This window comes from Metopolophium dirhodum, chromosome 1 (assembly GCF_019925205.1).
Source record: "Metopolophium dirhodum isolate CAU chromosome 1, ASM1992520v1, whole genome shotgun sequence".
NCBI classification, from domain to species: Eukaryota; Metazoa; Arthropoda; class Insecta; order Hemiptera; family Aphididae; genus Metopolophium; species Metopolophium dirhodum.
This window is the reverse complement of record NC_083560.1, coordinates 21,329,507-21,350,843: the sequence shown is the minus strand read 5'-3', so window position 1 is coordinate 21,350,843 and position 21,337 is coordinate 21,329,507. Positions and strand designations below refer to the sequence as shown.

Here is a 21,337-nt window from a genome sequence, read left to right as displayed (position 1 = left end):
GTATTTATGTAGTCAAGTAGACAAGGATATGAGAGAGAAAGATATTTGTGTTTACATTCTTAAAGGTATAAGAGGAACCTATATTACACGCAATTTCACTTCACGACAACAGTTACTTAAAAAAGTTAAAAGAAAATTAAAAAAATATGAACTTATGCAATTTAGAATTAATTCAAGAAGCTCAGAACTTAGCGAATATACAGCAATTTTGAACAAACAAGCATAGGCGCAAATCACCCAAAAATATCAGGGGGGCTTAAGCACCAAATTTTTTTGAATTTGTTTTTGAATTTTTAATAAATTTAGTTGGAATGGAAATATTATGGTGGTAGCACTATAAGTTATAATCACAGGATTTGGGGTGCTAACATAAAATTCAGGATGCTAAGCACCCTTAGCACCCCTGCGATTTGCGCCAATGCAAACAAGTAATGCAATTAAATACCGAAACAAAAAACAGCAACCAAGAAATTAAAGGTTTAAATACAAAATTAGAAGGAATAGACAGTTATTACAAAAACCAAATTGATCAACCATGTTAAAACGCAAATAATAGAAAACAGCACAGTAGGGACAACAGCAGAGAAAGATACTCAACACCGGAAAAATTTAATGGAAGAGAAAACATAATATGCTACAAATGCAATGAAAAAGGACATTATTCAAACGATTGCAATTTTTCGAAAAACGAATAGCACCCGAGCTAAGAGAAAAATCGGATTATCTACCTCGGGGAACAAATAATATTAATTTAAAAATTGACACCTCTAAATTTAACAGAGATAAAAAAATTGAAAAAAATAATTTTTGTAGAAAATTGGTACAAATCAAAAAATTTGAATAAACTAATAACTAATGAAGTAAACGACGATGACGAAAAAGCTATAGAAAACATCGTAACAATAAGTAGTTTGACCCCACTAAACGAATTTCAAAAATTCCTACCCAGCAATAACGATGGAACCGACTTCTTATGCGATTACAATGAACAGACGGTAAATAATTTATCATTACGAAATGATATCGCAATCGGCCATTGCACAAGTCAATGCCTTACTATGTCGAAGGGGATCGCATTACAATTTAGAAATAAATTTAACAACGTTCAAAATTTAATAGACCAAAGAAAAAAAACGACCGAAATTGCTTATTTTAAAAATGGAAGACAATGGGTTCTATATCTCATAACAAACTATGAATATTACGATAAGCCAGCGTACAATAACATTTTTAAAACACTAGCTAACGCTAGGAAATTTTGTATAGAAAATAATATTACTACTTTAGCATTACCCAAAATCTGCACTGGACGAGACAAAAAGGATTGGAAAGTTATTTCTACTGTGATTAAGATTATTTTTCAAGACACGCAAATAAAAATTTTAATATGCATACTACCAAACAATGACGATGAAAAACAAAATAAATATTTTAAAAACAATGGTTCACAAACTAGAAATATCACGTTAGGAAAAAATTTCAATAACACAATTAACGATAAATTAAAGAATGAAATCTCGCAAATCGCGGGTTCATTCCTAAAAACGGAATCGTACCCGGAGACGGTGACTGTAGTGCCCACGCACTACGAATATGCCTTAAACAACATGGTATATATAGTAAGACAGTAGAATTATTAAATATACTCGGCATTCCTAATTGCAAATCTGGCTTCTATCTTAAAGATGACGATCTAGCGTTTATCTGTGACCAATTCAATTTCAATTATATTTAATACACGAAAATTCCGAAAATACAAATGCCATAATTTACTGGGAATTAAATAGAAAAAACATAGGGATATTCAATAAAAATTGCCATTGGACACCAGGAATCATAACAGAAACATATAACCCACGTCAATTCAATAACATAACAATAAACACAGTTTTTCCCGACTTTAATACTATAGAAGAAAATGTAGACCATTTATTTTCTTACACGAATGTTTCGATCGCTTAAAACTAGCGAAAACGGTCAGTCAGCCTATGATATTACCAATTATATTTGATGATATTATTGTGAATAAAGTAATTTATATATAACCTACTTACGTGGAGCCTTGTTTTAAATTTTCAATCCTTAGCCATAAAAGTTAAACATTTTATACATTTTTAACTACAAAATAATTAATAAATTATACATTTGATAAATGTTTTCGAAATTTGAACTTTAAATGCTTATAAAAAAAAATTGTGCCTATGTATTTTTAATATTTTTTAACTGCTATTGTTACAAAATATCAGGAGCCTTGCATTAAATTTTCACGCTTTTTTACCTAACAAATAAAATTTAATTGATATTTATAGAAAAAAAAACTAAAAAAGTTCAAACCTCAAAAAAATCAAATTATTTTCAAAATTGTATGGTGTATAGAAAATGCTATAATATAACCATTCAGTGAAATTTTCAAGTATCTACAGTCATTCGTTTTTTAATTACAATAAAATAAAAAAATTGTTACATGAGAAATCGAGTGAACATCAAATGTTGTAAAAATATAAATTTCAGACGCTCATAAAAATGTAATTTAAGTTTTTTAATTTAACTGCTATTAGAACGATATATTATCAGGAGCCTTATATTCAATTTTCACGCTTTTTTACCCAACAAAAAAATTTTTATTGATATTTATAGAAAAACAAACTAAAAAATTTAAAACCGACAATGTCCGTAAACAGCTCAAAAAAATCAAATTATTTTCAAATTTTATGGTGTATAGAAAATGCTAATATAAACATTCAGTGAAATTTTCAAGTATCTACAGTCATTCGTTTTTTAATTACAATAAAATAAGAAAATTGTTACATGAGAAATCGAGTGAACATCAAATGTTGTAAAAATATAAATTTCAGACACTCATAAAAATTTAATTTAAGTTTCTTATAGACATTTTTTTTTTGATAAAGGTAGACAAACTTATGAGTAATCTTATATTACATTTTCAAATCTTAGATTTAAAAAGAAAAATTTTTATGAATTCTCAACTCAAAATAATTTGCTAATTTTCGTGATTTTTCCGTATCTTGTCAAAATTTTAACTTTAAATGCTTATAACTAAAAACTGTGACTAAGGATTTTTAATTTTTTTCATCTGCCTTTGAAACAATAACTTAGGAGCCTTTTATTACATTTTCCAGCTTTTTTACTCAACAAATTGAAAACTGACAATGTCCGTAAACAGCTCAAAAAGAGTCAAAATATTTTCAAAATTTTATGGTGTATAGAAAATGCTAATATAAACATTCAGTCAAAATTGTATGTCCCTACGGTAATTTATTTTAGAGTTACACCAAAAACCAAAATCGATTTTCTCAAAAACAGATTTTGCGTAAAAATTCCTGTTTTTCCTTAATTTTTCTTTTGTTTTTCACGTCGCTTTTGAAAACTAATGGGAAATTTTTACTTTGACACCCCAAAGTACCAACTAGATTTACTTTCCTATCAGAAAAGTTCCTGTTGAAGAAAATCCAAGCACTTTTACTGTCCTAAAAAAACATTTTTAATATGATTAATTAATGTACAATTTGATAGATTTTTGGTCAACATTTGAAGTAAGAAGGTACATAAGTCAACGTGATTATTTATTTTTGATAAAATGATTATAACAAAATCGTTTTTGTCAAATACTAGTATTCCCGTTTTCCGAAAGTTGAATTATTATTATTATTGTTTGTGTATTGACATCGCAACGAGGCGTTATCATCCGGATGACAAGTGCGTATATTCGTCTACGTGTTCCTGCAATATTATTATTATTATTATTATTATTATTATTTCAATCGTCGCAAGTTCGGAACGAGGTCGATATGTATATAATAATTATTATCGGGATGACACATGCGTATTTCGGCTACGTGTTCCAGCTATAATAATATTATTATTATTATTATTATTATAATCAACGTACATGGAAAGTTTAAACGTCTCGAACTACGTCCATAGGCGTGCGCACGGGTAGGGTTGATTGGGCTTTAGCCCCAACTGAGATTTTTTTTTTACGTGAATGGATTGGTACCTTATGAAAATATGACTAAAAGGAGGTATAGCCCTTTTAGTTTTTAAACGTTTGTGTTTACCCGAGAGACTATACAGGGTGATTCATTTAAAATTGAACACTCATTATTTCAAAAAGTGTAATTGTTTTTGAAAATATTTTTTTACATAGTTTCAAGTCGTTTACAAAACAACTTTGTTATTAAAAAATTATATTCTTAAATATTTTTTATCCTTCTAATTTTTGATTTTTTAATTTTTTTTAATGACAACATAGTTTTAATTTCGTATTCCAAAGCAGAATATTTTTCTAAGTATTTCGATACATACAAATTTAATTTAATGGGAGTAGCTTATGCGTTATAAGTATTTTTAATTGAAATGAGAGGAGTTGAGTGGTTAGCCCGCGAAATTTATGTCCACTTCTCCGCTCATCTAAACTTTAAATATTTTCATCTCATAAACTAATAGCCGTAAAATCGATTTACCACGAATAATTTTATAACAATAAATAAATATTAATGTTAATTGACAATTTTTAATATTATATATTATATTTTAAACGTTTTTGAATAAATTGTTTTATTAGATTATATTTGGTTAAAATTTTAAATCAATATTGATGAATTGTGTGTGTGTGAAATAATGGAAAGTGATTGTTTACATTTTCCAGTCACCAAAAAAAGGGTCACTTAAAAGTTTGTAGTGAAAATGTCTAGATATTTTTTTTTCTTGTGTGACCATGACCAGAGGGTGGTTGATCAGATTGAATTTAAATATACCAGACTCAGAGGTCTGCGTACGCCGATGACTACATTCGAATGTCAAATAAACAAACTCTAATAACAATAATACAAATCGTGTGAAATGTGCTGAATAGTAGCATTATTCTTTACATAATGGTATGAATATTGTATATCGTATAAGTCATAGGCGCAACTATGGTTAAAATTCTGGGGATTCTCCAGCCCGACTGACAAAACTATTTAATTAAAATAACCCATAGACGGCGTATTTAAATCAATAAGGAAAATTGTTGGGGAGGCAAAATCATAATCAGGGGGACTATAGGTAATCATTCCATCGAACTGTCGCCTAATCATTATATTATTATAATAATATAGTAAACGGATAGATAGAAAGTTGAAAAATTTAAATAATTATTAAATATAAATATAAGAATAATATAAGTCACTAGGTTAAAATAGTTTTTTTTTGCTAATTTGTTTGAAATTCATTAATTTATAAATGCATCACGGCGAGGCGTGGGAGGCCTGAGCTAAGACGGTCAGACAGCGTATGATATTACCAAGTATATTTGATGATATTATTGTGAATAAAGTAATTTATATATAACCTATTTACGTGGAGCCTTATTTTAAATTTTCAATCCTTAGCCATAAAAGTTTAACATTTTATACATTTTTAACTACAAAATAATTAATAAATTATAAATTTGATAAATGTTGTCGAAATTTGAACTTTAAATGCTTATAAAAAAAAATTGTGCCTATGTATTTTTAATATTTTTCAACTGCTATTAGAACGATATATTATCAGGAGCCTTATATTCAATGTTCACGCTTTTTTGCCCAACAAAAAAATTTTTATTGATATTTATAGAAAAACAAACTAAAAAATTTAAAACCGACAATGTCCGTAAACAGCTCAAAAAAATCAAATTATTTCAAATTTTATGGTGTATAGAAAATGCTAAAATAAACAATCAGTCAAAATTTTATGTCCCTACGGTCATTTATTTTAGAGTTACACCAAAAACCAAAATCGATTTTCTCAAAAACAGATTTTGCGTAAAAATTCCCGTTTTTTCTTAATTTTTCTTTTGTTTTTCTCGTCGCTTTTGAAAACTACTGGGAAATTTTTACTTTTTACTTTAAAGAATTATAAATAATATTCACAATTTAAATTTTATTTAATGACCTAATATTAAATAGAAAAGTACACAAGTGAGTAGTGGACTTTGACATTTTTCTTCATATTTAACAACTAATTGATCAATATTATTGTCAAGATCATCAATTCTGGACAACTAAAATGGAAATAAATTTACATAAGTATTCAATAGATATTATATAAACTATATCAAAAAAAAATCTTACCATAGTAACAAATTCGCAAATTAAAAATGCTCCAATCGTTATTTCTTCATGATTGTCTTGAATGTTTATGTTGATGACATGAACTAGCTTATTGCCAAAACTTTGATTAGTTTCAAAATCTAAACATATAAATATGATTTTAATTTTTATAATAATGATACAATTGCCAATTTAAACATACACTCAAGTACTTGATCATATACTCTATCTTCACACGTAATGACTACAGTGAATTGTTCATTGCATTGTTGAAATCTTTCTGGGTGCTGTTTTATTCGCTATATTTCTATCCAGAATATTTAACAAACCATTTAAGGTATAACTAAATACAAAATTGTGTTAAGAAAATAATGACAAGAACAATTAAGAATATAACTTAACCTATCATAGGCTGACTGACCGATTTCGCTCAGAATCGTTTTTCTTATACAATGATATATATTTATATCATTGAATTCAAATTTAACACCATCCATAGCAGTGACCCACTTGTAACCTACTGTACAGCAGAGCGTCATCCACTTGCCCCCCTTTTAGATTCTGAGCGGAGTGATGAATGTATTGATTTTACAATGATGTGTGTTTTTTTTTTTTTTAAATTTAATTTTTTTATTTTTGTGTCTGAGGACACCTTTTAGCAACGCTGGGCAAGTTAATTTTTTTTTTTAACTCAGTTAAGTTAAGTTAATATGCACCAATAACATAAAGTTAAAAGTTAAAAGTTAATTTAACTTTAGGTTAACTCAGTTCAGTTTAAAGTTAATACACACTTTTTGTTAACTTCTTGTTAAGTTAAAAAAATGTTAATTTGTTTATACAACGCTTGCGAACTTAATTTTTTTCCAGCCCAAAACTAAATTATAGCATATAGTGTTAATACCTCATACAGTATTTCCATATAAGTTAGAATCAAATGATATACATATTTAACAATTTACGATACATATTTTTTGACATGAAAACAAAATAGACTGAAATAGTGAAATATTATAAAATTAAAAACAAAATAAATTAACTTAACTTACTTCTAAAAATGAAAAATTAACTCGTTAATTTCACGTTAATTAAGAAAGAAATTTAGTAAGTTAACAGTTAAGCTAATGAAAAGCCAAAAGTAACTTGTTAAGTTAAAAAGTTAAAATTAAATTAATTTTTTAACTTAACTTTAACTTTTTCCAAGTTCTTATATTATTATAATAATATAGTAAACGGATAGACGGAAAGTTGAATAATTTAAATAATAATTAAATATAAATATAAGAATAATATAAGTCACTAGGTTAAAATAGTTTTTTTTTGCTAATTCGTTTGAAATTCGTTAATTTATAAATGCATCTCGGCGAGGCGTGGGAGGCCTAAGCGAAAACGGTCAGTTAGCCTATGATTTTACCAAGTATATTTGATGATATTATTGTGAATAAAGTAATTTATATATAACCTATTTACGTGGAGCCTTGTTTTATATTTTCAATCCTTAGCCATAAAAGTTAAAAATTTATAAATTTTTAATCACAAAATAATTAATAAATTATAAATTTGATAAATGTTGTCAAAATTTGAACTTTAAATGCTTATAAAAAAAAATTGACCGAAGTTCGCGAAGTAAAACACATTTTATTAAATTCAAACAATCCAAATATTCCTTGCCAAGATAGAAATAGAAAACCTTATACGGCATTTCAAAAAGTCGACCAAAATCTATCTCACGACAGTAAAGATTAATACAAGAAAAAATACATTTTCGGATAGATATGAGCTAGGGTCCCCACACAATATTAAATGTAATTAAAAATATTAAAATATAAAGACAATTTGCAAGTGATCTCACAATATGTTATTTATCACGTTGCAAATAATATTACTGTCGAGAGACCACCATAATATATTTCACAACTACTTAATTTCCTAATATTGTTAAGCAATATTCACAAAGCTAAGTTGTTTGTAAAAAAAAAAAAAAATGTGTGTGTTCATCACTTTATTTCCTAACGATAGATTTTAATATAATATTTTAGTGTAGGTATATAACGTAATTTTTAACAGTTTGGCATTTTAGCTAAATAAATATAGGTCAATGAGTGAACAACATATTAAATATTAATTCAGCACAATTTCATTTATGGGCATATATTATAATATTATAGTATGGATATATATATAGCGTATACATTAGCGAATGATATTATAACACACCTAGAGCGTGACTACGACAGTCAATGAACAATATGTCATAACTATCGTTTTTAAAATTGTAATTTAATATTTAACATTAATAATATTTAATCGGCAATCTTTATACTATATTATAATTAATCATTTCGTTTTAATTTTTATAATTTAATAAATTGTAAAATGTTCGCAATAGTTACAATTGTACTAGCATTAAGCGTGATAATACCAGATACGTTGCAAACAGAAGAGACGATTATCGACAACTACCAAGGACATGGATCGGGTATTTATTATGAACCAAAATATAATAAATAATAAATTGATATATTGTATGAGATTATATTAGGCTTAAATCATAGCTTATATATACATACATTGATTATAGGTATATACGAGAAAAAATAAATCTTTTTAACTGTTATTATTGTTATTATTATTCGTCAAGTGTAGTGAGAATTATAATATATATAATATATATATATATATATATAACAATAAGTGAATTGAAGACAATTAAAGGTGAAGACTTTTTGTTAGTGAATAATAATGAAACAAATATATTAGGTTTCTCGACAGTTCGTAATTTACAAGCTTTGTGCAGTTTGAACACGATATTTGTAGACGGTACTTTCCAAAGTTGCCCGAAATTATTTTATCAACTCTTCACGATTCATGGTGTGTTAAATAATAATTATATCCCATTTGTTTATTTTTTACTGCCATCAAAGTCAACTAATTGTTATACCGATGCATTTCCGCATTTAGTTGAAGAATGTAGAAACAATGACATGCAATTCAATCCATTTCGAATGTATGTCGATTTTGAAAAGGCTATACATACTGCTGCAAATGTTGTCTGGCCTTCTATTCAAGTAAAGTGGTGTAGATTGCACCTAGGACAAAGTTGGCACAGAAAGATTCAACAGTTGGGGCTTAGTACCGATTATAAAAAAAAAAGAACAGAAATAAGTAATTTTTTAAAACTCTTTTTTGGACTTCCTTTCTTAAATCCACAAGATGTTGAAAACTGTTTTACTGAAGACATTATGCCAATACAACCACAAGATGCTCGAGTATTAGAATTCACAGACTATATATTAGATTCATATATAAAAAATTACGCTGACTTTCCACCAGAAATATGGTCAGAATATTTATCATCGACATTACGCACGACTAACAATTGCGAATCTTTCCATAGAAAATTAAATAGTTCGTTTAATTCTTCTCATCCTAATATTTTTAATTTTATAGATATTTTAAAAAATATACAAATTGATACTTATATAGCGTTACGAAGTTAGGGCTCAAAAAATAGAGTAACAATTGAAAAAGAAGGATATATTAAAAAAAAAATGGAAGAATTAGAAACTAAAAAAATAAATTACTCAAATTGAATTTGTGAGGCAATTGTCATTCAAATTTTTACCTACTTCTATATAGACTTAAATAAGTTATACTAAATAAGTTAATAATTATTAACTGATAAAGGACAAAGTTGGCACAGAAAAATTCAACAGCTTAGTATCGATACAAATATACAATTTTAAATAATAATAAATAAATATAATAATTAATATTAATAAATAATAATAATGTAAATAATTAATTACCAATATTTTTAACCATACCAACATTTTACACAATTTACAATTTACACATACACAAAAAATACCCGAGACGCAATTTACATATACCCAAAAAATACTCGGGACACAATTTACATCAATAAGGTACATTGGGATGCAACTTACAGTCACCCGGAAATATATATATTTTTTTTTTTTTTAGTGAAAATTGATAAAAATATCTTAATTTTTGCCAAATCATTATATTAGGTATATTAATGTCGATAAAATCTTATACAAATATAATTTCTATGTCAAGGACATGTCTAAAATATCGAGAATCTTAATAATTACATATAACTATAGTCTGCAGATCATTCCATCAATCATATCGCATTAGATATATATAAAGTTGTATGACTCATACATTATATTGTGTTAAAACATGTAAACATTTCATAAGTTCGATAAAAATGTGTTCAATTATCATAATCTCACTGAAAAAATAGGTATATATAACTAATACATTAGGTACCTTTAAAAACCGATATTTTCATAGATACTTTTGCTAAAAGTTATTATTATTTTTAATTAATCATCATAAAAACTGTATTCATAGAGCCTCACTCGTCAGCTATATAATATAGTATACCTATACTCTCATTACAAACTTCACTGATTTTCATCAGTATACCTGTCTCGAAATACACAAATCTATAACACGTCGGTCAAGACCACTATATTTTTATGATTTTCCATCAATGTAACATAGAAATCATATTTATGTCTCCAATTATCGCTAAATACACGAGGGTATTCATGCTGAGACCATACCCAATCATCTATTTACTTCACAAATAATGTAAAACACATGTATACTACCATCACAAGTTAGGATATATCTTGCCATCTCTAGTAGATATTAAATAATTAGTCATATATATATTCATAATATTTTATTTCTATATTCGATCGTAAATATCAACATACTGATCATAAATATAAGCATATTTATACTCCAACTCATATAGGCACTATTTAGATCTGAATAAAACGATACGTAAATATTAAAAATCTCGCAAAAATGTATAATTTCAACAGTCGACAATGCTGATATAAATATAGCTTTTATTGTATTCGACTTTACTCTAAATAATTGTTAGGTACACATATTTGTATCTGTATATATAAAAAGACTTGTCCTGGACGATTCATCATCGCCTAGCCGGAACTGCTGAAGCTATGGATATGAAATTTTCAGTAAATGTACTTATTACTATGTATAGGCGCACTAAGAAAGGATTTTTCGAAATTCGCATTTTAAAGGGTAAAAAGAGCATAAAATAGTTAATTTTAACGGCGGGTGAGGGGTTCGCGGTGCGGCAGCCGTCGACGCGCGGTGGCTAGACGTGGCCGCCCAAATTTCCCCTTCCATGTCACCGCCGCCGACACCGCCAACCGCCGCGCCGCCGACGAGCAGACGATAGAGCAATAGACCGACGAGCAGATAATATATAGATATGTCTCGGATATTCAAAACTTTATCGATAACACATTATAATATTATTAATTTCGATTTTAAATTAACATGGTGGCATGACGTGTCATTTATGATTCTATTATAACGCTTGCCGCAATAATCGACGACACACACAGGCTTTCCCAACAGGAGTAGAAGTGGGGGTAGGCATGCTGTACTCTATGGCATGCTGTCCTACGCTCGCACCACTGACCAACATACGCGTAGCGTTTATATTTCATTTGTATAACGACACTCACGGCTTGCGAACTGTTTTACTTATTATTGTAGTATTCGGCACATACTGTGAAGTTGTGATACGTCTTTAGCGTTTTTTTATTTTCAGGTGTTTTACTTATTATTTTTGAATAATAACGCGTCTTCGTATACGCACACTTACCTGCATACTTCATGAACGGTTTTTTCTACATATTGAAAATTGAAATGTATTAAAATAACATGAAGTCGTGAGATCTTAGATATCTTTCTGTTGTAAATTATTTTTGATATCATTGCCGTATTCGGCACACGCTGTAAAGTCGTGAAATATCCTATGCGTTTACGTATAGTTACACAAGGTGTTTTACTTATTATTTTTGAATAATAAGCGTCTTTGTATACGTACAGGTTAGGTGTACTTTACCGGCACTACAACACATTCCAGGCGCCTCTTCTTTGAATTTAAGAGCATCGCAGTATACGCATTTATGACTCATAGTACCCAAAGATACAGTTTCATCCGTCTCATAAGCTATTTCCGATTCATATTTCAGGCCGGAAAAAGTTTTTATTTTCCATGGAAGGATTCGCCTTTCTGATCGTCCTCCTGAATTATTTTGTTCATATCTATGAACTTGCACTATTTACTTCTGGATTTTTTTTTTATACTTGGCTGCTGCTACTTTATGAACTTCTTTATTTTTAAGCTGATATTTAGTAGCCGATTGTATAAGCTGTTTTTTTCTGATATTATTTGTAAATCTCTTCCGTCGTTTTTTAGTATGCTTCTGAGAGCTGGGTATGTTATCAAACTCATCAGATACAGAGTTAGTCAATTCATCTTCATATGGTAAATAAACATCAAAATGCCCATTAGATAGGTTTTGCATAGAACTAAAACGAAATCTCTTTACGGGGTTCCTTTCTGAACCAAATTTTTGGTCACCGTTTGACGGAAATTTCCGTATCACCGCCGCGTCACCGACCAGCTTGAACCGAAAATAAACCGAACGACGAGCAGATATATAGATATTATGTCTCGGATACTCAACACTTTATCGATAACACATTATATTATTAATTTCGATTTTAAAATAACACGGTGGCATGTGTCATTTATGATTCTATTATAACGCTTGCTGTAATCGACGAGACGACGACGCACACAGACTTTTCCAACAGAAATAGTAGTGGGGGTAGGCATGCTGAGAGTTGTTAGTATAGATACAAATTAATGGTTGTGTGTAGATTAGACCTCTGGGAAGAAGATAGACTAATTTAAAAAGTGTTAAATTTGTTTTTTTTTTTATTCGTTGGATTTTGGTACGGTTGCGTTAGGCTTTTGTATTAATTGATTATATTAATCCTCCGTGGGTGGAATTAAGAAAAAATGACAAACTTTAGAGTTAAATCATACACTTACGTACAAACAGCACGGGGTTCGCGATCTACCGCAGGTAGATTGCCTACCTGATAAAATACTGCTGCGAATCAGAATTTTTATTCCGGGCAACAGAAAAGTTAGGATAAATTGTGAACACCATACACCATACACCGAATATTAAATAACGAATTGAACAAAGTTTGAGTCTTATAGAATTGGTACATTTAACGGGCAACGAAGTGCCAGCGGGATCAGCTAGTAATAATATATATTTTCAATGAAAATATATACAAACTTCATATTCGTATTAAAAAATCATATTAGATGCATCCACACGAGAAAAACATTATATTTCTGTAGTCTCGCATAAACATCAGCATATTAATCGTAAATATAAACATATTTATACCTCAAATATAAACTATTTTCATACTAAATCCATATACAAATATCGTAATTTTAATAAAAACACATATAGTTATTATTATTATCATTATAAACCGTTATACATAATATATTCACTATTTACATTTTTCTATGTTAAATTTTAAACGACGAATCTGAATGCCGAAATAAATGTATCTGTATACATAAGACTTATTTTGTTGGTGAAATGTTTCTTTTTGTTAATATTTTGAATTTTGTAAACTATGTATTAAAATTTAACAATCTAGTAAAAGTAAGTATCTAAATGAACTATCCTATCGGTATATGAGTGTATGTGTGTTGGGCTAGAGAAAAATATTGAAAAAATATAGTCACAATTTTTTTTTATAAGCATTTAAAGTTCAAATTTTAACAAAATTTATCAAATTTAAAATGTAATAATTATTTTGTAGTTAGAAATTTATATAATGTTCAACTTTTGTAGCTAAGGATTAAAATTTTAAAACAAGGTTCCACGTAAATAGGTTATATATAAATGACTTTATTCACAATAATAACATCAAATATACTTGGTAATATCATAGGCTGACATACTGTACAGCAGAGCGACATCCACTTTCCCACCTTTTTAAATATAAATCTATTCAAAAAATATAAAATTATACTGTTCAATAGGATCGGAGTAATTGTTTTTTCGATAAAAAAAAGTATAGTATACATTATAATTTATGATATAAATCGTATTTGCACAATATGGCATAATATACTATATTGCCATACGGTACGTAAGTTTTTATGAATCTCTTTGTGACAAAACCGTATTAAAACTATAATTGATATCTAGATACTAGATTGTACGAAGAAATGAAAATCAGTAGATACGTTTATCACGGTGTTCGCATATCTCGTTATTCGTTATTACTTATTTATTAACCTAGTATTGTATGCCAGTATTTTTAAAAATTAAGTTGTTTTATATCACAACAGTTTAAAAATGTCCAAAACATGCAACAAGTGTCCTCTGTCCATCATATTAATCAATATATGTACCGATATATAACCTGTATTGAAATTAGTAAACCCGTGTATAAACTATTTTCATCATGTTTATATACCTACTTATTTTTTAGTTTTTTATTACTACTATAAAGCCGAAGATTAAAAATGATTTGAAAAAAGGTACCTACCTACAATATAATATAAACATTCAGTGAAATTATCAAGTACCTACAGTTATTCGTTTTTTAAATTACAACAAAATAAGAAAATCGGTACACGAGAAATCGAGTGAATACCAAATGTTGTAAAAATATGAATGTCAAACGCTCATAAAAATTCATTTTACTTTCTTGTAGACATTTTTTTTTGATAAAGGTAGAGAAACTTATAAATAATCTTGTATTATATTTTCTAATCTTAGATTGAAAAAGAAAAATTTTTATGAATTCTCAACTCAAAATAGTTTGCTAATTTTCGTGATTTTTCCGTATTTTGTCAAGATTTGAACTTTAAATGCTTATAAATAAAAACTGTGACAAAGAATTTTTAATATTTTTCAAATGTCATTGTAACAATATAGTAGGAGTCTTGTATGAAATTTTCAAGCTTTTTTACCCAACAAATAAAATTTTATTGATATTTATAGAAAAAAAAACTAAAAAAAATGGAAACTGAAAATGTCCGTAAACAGCTAAAAATAAGTCAAAATATTTGGAAAATATTATGGTGTATAGAAAATTCTAATAGAAACATTCAGTCAAAATTTCATGTATGTATCTACAGACATTTGTTTCAGAGTTACACCAAAAACCAAAATCGATTTTCTAGAAAACAGATGTTGCGTAAGAATTCCCGTTTTTCCTTAATTTTTCTTTTGTTTTACATGTCACATTTTTTAACTATTTTTACTTTTGACCCCCCAAAGTACCAACTAGATTCACTTTCCTACCACAAAAGTTACTGTTGAAGAAAGTCCGAACATTTTTACTGTCCTAAAAGGTGATGACCGACACTAAAAAAAAACACACATCATTGTAAAACAATACGTTCATCGCTTCGCTCAGAATCTAATAAAATTATAATTATAAATTTATCTATTACTTTTTTACTTTTTGGGAAGCTAACATTTTAATTATATCATCTGTATTAATTACGTCCAAAACATCACTTTCTGAACATAAAACCATAAAACTATTTAAATTTTCTTGAGAACTGCTCGTTCAATACTTGTTTTTTCACGAGCTAATTTGGAAAAAGCTCTTTCAGCCGAACAATTTGCAATAGGTATTGTACAATCTGCCAGGGGCCTACTATTGTTTGATATCTGTTGTGGGCCCGGGGCCATGGCCCTCCTGCCCCCGCTTAATCTGGGCTTGGCCTCCTTGTAGCACAATTAATAAATCCTATATATTTTCTAATTGTATATAATTACATTATTATGTATATTTTTATTCAACATTTAAATTATTATTATTATATTTATTTACATAATTACCTAGTATTACACTTTAATTGTTTAATAATTTTTAAAATGTAAAATATATTTTAAAAATGGTTCTAGTTTTTGAAAACACTGCGAAATTATCCATCGGTTACCTAGGTTACAAAATATGATCTATGGCAAATGACAATCGTCAGAGACGAACAACGATTCCATTACTAACTTATTATTTCGTTCCATTTTGGTCGTTGAGCTATTTTCACAAATGTAATATTAATTAATCTCAATACTTCCGGATTGAACATTTGGGTCGGAGATGAAGACGCGCACGCTGCATTTCCCCAGGTGGCGCTCCGACAAATTGCACAATAATATTATACGCTCTTAAAGGGTACGTTTTATTTCGCCGGATGAATAAAATTGATGATTTACGCAATGGCGTAGTTGCGCGGGGGGGGGGGGGGGGGGTTATAAATTGTTTACTTAGAAATTATCCGAGTAGTTACACTTTTATTTTATGAAAACCAATTATAAAATCGGTAAATGTAATACACTAATACACTAATTACTAATACTAATTTAAAATAAAAATGACGTTTAGTTTAACCAATAACTCGTATCATAAATATATTTTAAACCCCCCCCCCCCCCCCAGAAAAAAACTATATCTACGCCACTGGATTTACGTAAGTTTTTTCCTCCTACTCTTTTGACGCGATAGACCTAAAATAAATAACATATTTAGTGGCGGGCCAGCCGGTAGCCGCCTGCAAACGCAGAGTAATTTTCAATAAATCCCGTTGTTTATAGGTGTACAAAATTATTGTGATACTATGGAAAATACCTTAAGGGCGCACAGTGGGATGAAACACGAATTTAGTGTGCCAAAAGTACTATTTTTTAAACTAAAAAATTATTGGTTTTTTTTTATATACCATAACTCACTACCTGATGCTATTAAATAATACAACAACTTACATATCACTACCGATATATATATATATTCTAATTCATAAATGTGTATGGGAAATACACATGCCTTACCAGTCACCGTCACTACCAACAAAACCCATCCGACTCTAGTAAAATGTTTTGTTTCACGCTTACGTATGAGAAAACCCATACGCGTATGCACATTCATATCACTAAAGTGACCCACACATATTATATTTTATCACCACATACCTACTTATAACAGTCATACCTATCACTTGTATAATATTTTTATTTTATTGTGTGTATACACACAGGCATATCACCTCCGCCATATATCATTGCAAGTATAAGTTATAATATCGGAAAAGATCTCGAAATACACAATAATTGACGTTACATTTGTAGTACTATGTTAACATCTTTATCAACTAAACATTTATAAATTGTCATATTATTAGCCATTTTCCATACAGGTTCATGGTACAATAAGCATAAATAGGTGGGAACATACATACATTCTTATTCTTGTATCTTTATATACACAATACTATTAGGCTAACCTATCCTGAAAAATATTATAAATACATACTTATATTTTTAATCAATCATACATACGTTGGAATAGAAGAAACTATTATTGACCCATCACTTGGTTCTACAGTTACATAATGAACATGTGAAACATAGTATGATATGCAAACCCACATTAAATCATATACATATTCAACATTACAAACACCTAAACATATTATATAGATTACATACAACCTAACCTTTAAAATAGGTATATAAAACATTCATATATATTATATACACATCAATAAGTCACCTACCTATAGGCATATACATATATTACTTACATCCACACATACATACATTTACATATATATTTACTTAAACAATATTCATGCAACATCGTCGTGCATACTGATTCAATGATAACCAATAAACAGCAATTAAATGCAATATAGTACCTATTCATATATAATTTAATCATTTTTTCGTTAAATACGTAGGTAGAATTTATTTATAAAATATATAATTATGAAATCACATGTTTATTAGTGTATTACCATTACAAGCTTGGAAATATATTTGAAAAAATCATGATATTTTAGTGAAAATCGGTAAAAATATCATTTCCATATCAAGTTCATTTCTAAGATATTAATAATAACATATAACTAGTTTTAAAATCAATCCATCAATCATATCGAATTAGATATTAAATACAACTCTACACTATAACAGAACATTTCAGTTCTAAATGGCTGACTTACATCTCTCCAATCTACATTCTAATATGATATTATATCAAGTTATATGGCTCATACATTAGATTATGTTAAAACATGTAAACTATTCATAAGTTCAATTATAATTATCATAATCTCACTGAAAAAAAATATATATCACTAATATTTTGCCTCTAAAAACCAGTACATGCACCTTTGCTAAAAGTTATTATTTTTAATTAAATATCTTAAAAACTGTTTTCTTAGAGCCACACTCATCAGCTAAATAATATAACACCTATACTATCATTACAATTTTCACTGATTTTCATCACTATACCTGTCTCGAAATACACAAACCTATAACACCCCGGTCAAGAATAAAGCATTGATTTTCAGAATAAATATAAGAACACTATATTTTTTTGATTTTCCATCAACGTAACATATAAATCATATATTTGTCTCCAATTATTGTTAAATACATGGGGGTATTTATACTGAAACCGTACCCGCTATAAATATTACAATTTAACATAGAAAACTGTAAATATCGAATATATTATGTATATCGTTTATGATGATAATTATATGTGTGTTTATGTGTTTTTATTAAAATTACGATATTTGTATATGCATTTAGTATGAAAATAGTTGATATTTAAAGAAATGCATGATATGGATATAACTAATATGATTTTTATTTAAAAATCTGTTAATTTATGTGAATATTAATATGAAGTTTGTATTTTCAGAGAAAATATGATACTATTATAGAAATGTGTGTATCAATTATTTATATTAAAATCGAATACAATAAAACCTATATTTATATCGGCTTTGTAAACTGTTGAAATTACATATTTTTGTGATATTTTTAATAATTACTTATCGTTATCTTATTTTTCTTATTTAATTTTAAAATAAGAATGTATTTTTTTTGATTATATGAATGATTACATAAGTTATGCCTTCAATAGTGGGTGAAGACCTACTCAATGGTAAATTAAAGTATGAAATAAAGTTTGCGCACGCCTATGGTAATAATAATATTAATTTATATTATGTAGCTTTCAAATGTTATAGATAATGTTATAGATAAATGTTTTTAGACTAGATACATAATTTTTTTATACACTATTCTATTTACTTTATAAATAATGTAAAACGCATGTATATTGCCATCACAAGTTAGTATATATCTTACCATGTCTAGTAGATATTAAATAATTAGTCATAGTTTGATTTTGTATTGGTATAATATATATTGAATATTCGTTCTATTACATTTCTATTTTACTTACTGAAGGGTAGATTGAAACAATTATTGAGATTTTTAAAATTACCGATAATTTTTTAGTTGTTGTTTTTCAATGTTTAGCCGCGTTGCTGTAGAAATAAACGGAGCGTTTAGAGTTAATCGAATTTCGTACTAATGTGTATTCTGCAGTTTAGTGAACGTTTCATTTTTCATATTGATAACACGAATATTCGGTCGAGGAGACGTCGAAGTAACGACTTTCCCGATTTTGTAACTACTTGTTTATCAGCACTTTTTTATTATTTTTTTAAATAACATTTTTAATGGATCTTCTGTATAAATGCATCCGGGGCCCTTTAGGTAAGTACCAGGCTTACACTGTGTATTGCGATACAAGATACTCGATACTTCATATTATAATTGTATCGAGAAACAAGATACAAGATACAGCTGTATCTAAGATATACGTATCTTAGATGTTTGTATCGAAGATACTTCCAAAATGTACAATATAAATCAAATCCAACCCTGACTAGTGACTGTTATTATACAATGCACATTTATATAATTAAACATTTATAACATGGGTACCTACTAAAATTATTAGTAGAATTTTATAAATATAATTAAATACTAAGTAATTACTAATTAGTATAATAGTAATGAGTAATATTGTTGATTATAGTATAATAATAATCAGTATTTGCGGTTTTTATCAATGTAATATATTATATAAGACTAGTTTAATAATTAACTGTTTTGTGGATTGTTATTATTATCAAGTCATTACATTTTGTGGTCTATATTAACTAATAATTACCTAATATACCAACCTAATTGTGTATAAATAAAATTTTTTAAAAACCTATGACTAATTTTATTTAAATGTATTGAGTGTCAAAGTACTTAAAATGTAAGTATCGAATAATATCTAGTATCTCGATAATCCAAATCCAAGTATCTAGTATCGTGATTTTTTATTCAGGTCAGGGAAACATGCAGTATGCAATGGGTGACAAAATGTAGTATTCAGTGTTAAACAGTATGTTTTAGTAGACGTAGCAAAATTGAAATTAGGCTATGTAAATAATATCTTAAATCAAAATTACTTATTGTACACATGTTGTATAGATAATAATTAAATATTTTTGATAATGAAAAAAAAAACGTACCTATTTATTATGTTAATATTTTATCTATTGAAAGTTGTCTGTGTTCTGAAAAATAAAATTTGAACAAATATAACTCGATACCTCTAACAAATACTAAAGATTAGAATACGGGAAGCTCTTAGATTTGCTGGGGGACACTGTAACGCTCCATATTATAGTAGGTTGCCTATATAAGCCCCTTAATTTTTCTTTTTTAGACACTGATAACTATTAACTGATAATTTATTAGTACAAAAGAACAAATACTTAGCTTTTTTCTAATTTTTAAATTATGTCCAATAGTCCACTAGCCTTAAGGTACTTAATATTATAGTGTTATTAGATTTAAAATATAAAAATATATAGTTTTGTTATGTAGTTATGTAAATAAATATAATAATAATAATTTAAATGTTGAATAAAAATATACATAATCATGTAATTATATATAATTAGAGAATATATAGGATTTATTAATTGTGCTACAAGGAGGCCAAGCCCAGATTAAGTGGTGTCAGGAGGGCCATGGCCCCAGGCCCACAATAGATATCAAACAATAGTAGGCCCCTAGCGGATTGTACCATTACTATAGCAAATTGTTCGGCTGAAAGAGCTTTTTCCAAATTAGCTCGTGTACAAACAAATATTGAACGAGCAGTTCTCAAGAAAATTTAAATAGTTTTATGGTTTTGTGTTCAGAGAGTGATGTTTTAGACGTAATTAATACAGATGATATAATTAAAATGTTAGTTTCCCAAAAAGTAAAAAAGTAATAGATAAATTTATAATTATAATTTTTTTAGATTCTGAGCGAAGCGATGAACGTATTGTTTTACAATGATGTGTGTTTTTTTTTAGTGTCTGTCATCACCTTTTAGGACAGTAAAAATGTTCATGGTTTCTTCAACAGTAACTTTTTTGATAGGAAAGTGAATCTAGTTGGTACTTA

General features: G+C 27.9%; 1 pseudogene; it reads right to left on the bottom strand.

The window, feature by feature from the left end:
* Positions 1–5,929: 5,929 nt before the first annotated feature.
* Positions 5,930–12,484, bottom strand: LOC132934056 (RNA polymerase II subunit A C-terminal domain phosphatase SSU72-like; annotated as a pseudogene).
* Between the last annotated feature and the right edge of the window lie 8,853 nt (positions 12,485–21,337).